The following is a 4,657-nucleotide window of genomic DNA, read 5'->3' on the forward strand; positions in this document are numbered from 1 at the left end:
GGAGCGGACCGCCACTTCTACCAAGCCGTCAAAGAACTCCTGCACGACGTCGTCTGCAGGCTCTTGCCAAGTTGGGACAATTCCATGCGAATTGCACAGCGGCATCATTGCACAGATGCGGTCGAGCGAGGAGTTTTTGCACAGCGGAACGACGCCCCCCGGCAACCTGAACACTTCGGGATGTTGGGGGTCATACTTGAACAGCTCCTGTAGCATCGCGTTAAGCTCCAGAACAGTGAAATTGAAGTTGAGGCCCGGACGCAGCCTCATGATATCCGCCGCATTCTTGAATTCCCAGGCGGGTCTCCCCCGTTCCTGCAGGGGGGCGATGCGGCGGCGAAGAAAATCTGCGCCAACAGCGCCTACAGTAAGCCCGGCAAGCCTGAGGCGTAGGATCCGGGTGACGGCAATCTTCAGCCTATCATCTTCCGGGGCCACGTCACTCCAATCGCTGCCGCGTGCTACTGGGGCTTGGCGCCGGGCGGTAAACGGCTGCGGGTTCTCCTCGACAATCCAGCACCAGTCTGCTCTCCATTCCTCCCACTTGCCGCGGAACTCTCCCTCCAGATAAGTGTCCTTCTTGCCGGCCCTCGAGATCCAGGCGATTCCGCCGGATAAAGGCTCTCCTCTCTCTACTCGGGGCATAAAGAAGTGGCGAAAAAGGGCTACATTGGGATGGACTCCGACAAAGTTTTCGCAGAGATGTGCGAAAACTGCCATGGTCAGAACGGCATTGGGGGTGAAGTCAAGGAGGTGGAACCCGTAGGTGTTCATAATATCGCAGAAGAACTCAGAGAAAGGCGGGCAGAGCCCGCAGTAGAAGAACAAGGCGAAGAAAGGATATCCGTTTGGAGCCGTTTTCCAAGTGGCGGCTGGAAGTACCTTCGTGCGCGGATGCGCTCGCGTCTCCGTCGACCAGAAGAGGTAGTAATTCTCCCTCAGCTCCCTCGCGGCGAGCTTGGGGGGAAGATTGCCCGCTCCTTTCGCAGCGCCGCAAGCCGCTGCGCCTCGGTCGACTTCACAACCTTCCCCTTGTCGGCTTTCAGAGCCATGGCGGAAGTGGTGGAGGAGGTCGACGGCGTTGGTGGTGCTGGTGGCGATGGGGGGCAGGGCGCTGCTCTCTTTCAGCTTTGGGAAGACGAGGGAGCGGCGGAGATTTCTGAGATTGGAGTAGCAACCGGCGAATGGACGAACTACCCCTGTTTCCCCTACTTATAAAGAGGGAGGGGCGGACGTTCCGCATTTCCGAATAAAGAAACCACCCACAATCTCTCCCACGACGCCGCATTCAACGCGTGCCGTTCAGGGAGGGCGCGGTGGATACGGGGAGAGATACGCCGTAACCCAAGCCGCGCGTGCCCGTGCCCTGTTTTGGGCCTGGCCCAACAGCGCTCGGCACCGTGTATGGCCCAGGCCCGGGGGCTCCTGTCGGTGTACTAGAGTAGGGGTACCCTAGTATCCCGAACTTGTGCACGGGCAGTCGCAGCATCCCGCGGCAAGGCTTGCCGGGTGACCGCCAAGGCCCTCCGTGGTTCCTTTGGAGCCATTCAAGAACAAAGTATCCAAGCCAAAGAGACAAGACCCCGGCAAGAGGAGCTTGCCGGGAAGGCCAACCAAGGCAAGGCACTTAAGGAGACAAGACCCCGGCAAGAGGAGCTTGCCGGGAAGGTCTAACAAGGCATCTCAAGGAACTTGCCGCGACGCGCCACGCGTCCCGGCAAGGCCCGGTGAGCGACAAGCTCCCGGACGCGACAAGACAACGACCGCGACAAGGCGCTTGCCGCGGCAAGCCACCACTCCGTGCACGCGCTCCAGCACATCCACCAACGTGTCGTCCTGGGACCCTTCCAGGCGTACGTGGCGGGAGGCTGTGCAGCCAGCGGCGCGCGGTGGCAAGCGGCGCTGACAAGATTGCCATCGTGGAGAGCAGTGGCGTCCCTGACGGTCCCTTTTGCACTATTTAGGCGACGTAGACGGGCATTTAATGCCCTTGTCCCCTGCCGTCAGGGTTAGGTATGATACACTGTAGCAGGTAGTTGTACCAACCGCAACACCTTTTCATTTTTACCCTTGTCTACGTTGCCACCTGTTGGTGACCCCTTGAGCATATAAAAGGAGGCCCGTGCGCAACGTAGAAAGAGGAGAGAACACTCAGGCTTGGTCTCGTTAGCTGCTGGTGTGTACTGTAGCACTCCGCGCTCCCGAGCAAGAACTCAATACAAACCACAGAGCAGGAGTAGGGTTTTACGCATCCGTGCGGCCTGAACCTGGGTAAACTGCTCGTGTGCTTCGCCTCGATCCGCTCTTCGTGCGACCCTCGCCCCCGCCGAACCAAAAGGGACTCGGTCCGCCGGTCCCATAGGTGTTCGTGGATTAGTCCCCCGACAGCTATGCACATGTTTGAAGTAATGAGGCAACAAGGAGTAAACCCGGATGTATTTGACTATCAAATCATAATGGATTCACTTTGTAAAATGGGTAGGATGGATGCTACTCTGGACAAATTTAATCAGATGGTCAATCAAGGAGTTTCACCTAACAAAGCTGTTTACCCATGCCTGGTTCTGGGTTCTTGTTTTCTTGGTCATTTTCTGAAAGCCAAGGAATTGATTTCTGAAGCAGTTAATAGAGGTATGTGTTCTAACAGCATGTTCTTCTATCCTGTAATAAACGACCTGTGCAAAGGAAAGGTAGAGGAGGCACATGATATTTTTGACTTCATTTTAGGTATTGGTCAGCGGCCTGATGTGACTATGTACAATTCACTGATGGATGGATATTGCCTTGTTGGCAAGGTGGAGGAAGCACTGAGAGTACTTGATGCTATGAAGTCTGCTGGCCTCCAACCTGATGCTATTAGGTATGCTATACTTCTTAATGGCTACTGTAAAATTGGCAAGATCACCGATGGATTGAGTCTTTTCAGGGAAATGTCACTCAGCGGGGTTAAGCCCACAACTATTATGTACAACATTATACTTGACGGGCTGTTTTGCTCCGGGAGAACAGTTTCTGCAAAGGAAAAATTCAATACGATGATTGAAAGTGGCTTACCAGTGGACGTTCGCACATACAACATAGTTCTCTGTGGACTTTATAAAAACAATTGCACTGGTGAAGCAATAGAGTTGTTCAAGAAACTACGTGCTATGAACATGAAGATTGATGTCATAATACTCAATACCATGATTTCTTTAATGTTTAAAACTAGGAGAATTGAATAAGCCAAGGATTTGTTTGCTACTATATCAGCCATCGGATTGGTGCCTTCTGTTGTGACTTACAGTTTAATGATGACGAATTTCATAAAAGAAGGGTTGCTGGCAGATGCTGATGATATGTTTTTAGCAATGGAGAAGGCTGGCTGTGCTCCCGACTCCAGGCTGCTAAATCAAGTGGTCAGGGTATTTCTGAAGAATGGTGAAGTTGTAAAGGTTGTGACTTATCTCGCTAAACTTGATGCTAAACAGCTGTCACTTGAAGCTTCAACGATTTCCTTAATACTATCTCTCTTCTCAAGGAAAGGGAAATTAAGGGAGCACGTAAAATTGCTTCCGGTAAAGTACCAGCCTCCTGAGATGTTAGGCTGAGGATTGATACAGTACACTTGAAACTACCTACTGAAAAACAAGGTGGTATTCACTTATAGCTGACACAATGGCATAGCCCCCCACCTGCCCTTTTGGGAAATGCAGATAATTCATCCATTCTGTTGTTGCCTGATGTTTGATGTCACGTTCTAAATTAAAATAACAAGCCTGAGTTCTGAGGGTCATATGAGTGTCCCCCTTTTTGTGATTAAGAAGGCGCAAGTCTTAACTGGAAAGTTTGAATATGTCACACATTTAGGCCTATTCAGATTTCAGAGTATCCAAATTTGTGGCAAAGTACTTGGCTGCCTGCCTCTGGGAATACCCAATCTTGGTCTTTACACGCATTTATGCAGTATGATGGCTTGACCAAGGAGTGCAACACAAACATGATATAAAATAGTTTGTTTAACAACTGTGATATTTTTCAGTAATGCCTCTCTCAACAGTAGTGCTATTTCTTGGGGGGAAAGTGTTAATTGCGTTGTATTCATGAGGTGCAGACTGGTAAACAGAATTGAACTGTGTTAGTCATCTAAAATCTACTCCTAGTTGCCAGCGGTAGTGCACTTTAGTTAGTAATTTGATGTTACTTCAGGGCTATTAAGCATGTTTTTTTGCTACTCCCAGGAACTGCTTACTGACTGTAAAAATACATTGCAATCTCTCCAGTAGGAAATATTTACCTTGATTCACTGTCTATGTTATTTTCTCTGCTCTAGGGTCAGTTTGTTGTACCGCCGTTGGGATTCTCGTCCCAAAAACACTTACCATGGTGCATTCGATGGCGTTGTGCAATTATTCTGAAATCAAATTTTAGACAAACAATTCTGCAGACTGGAGGTGACTGGCTGGCGCGACAAGCCAGAGGAGGCGGTCCTGCAATTGGTGAACGTAGAAGTTGCGACCGGTGACGGGTGGCGCTGTTGACACACGAACACGTCACGTGTACCCTCGACGTCGGGGGTGATGCACCGCAGCTCACGTCGAATGAGACCCGACCGACAGCGCGATACGCAAGACAGTCGGCGGGCGCTTTTGCAGACCCGAAACCCCGCGCACCCGGG

At 51.2% G+C, this 4,657-nt stretch overlaps 1 pseudogene; it reads left to right on the top strand.

Moving 5' to 3' along the window:
* The first annotated feature begins 2,693 nt into the window (after positions 1-2,693).
* LOC147987314 (uncharacterized) lies at positions 2,694-3,590 on the top strand (annotated as a pseudogene).
* The last annotated feature ends 1,067 nt before the right edge of the window (positions 3,591-4,657 follow it).

Source organism: Triticum urartu, chromosome 2A, assembly GCF_056163025.1.
Source record: "Triticum urartu cultivar PI428250 chromosome 2A, HENAU_Tu73, whole genome shotgun sequence".
NCBI classification, from domain to species: domain Eukaryota; kingdom Viridiplantae; phylum Streptophyta; class Magnoliopsida; order Poales; family Poaceae; genus Triticum; species Triticum urartu.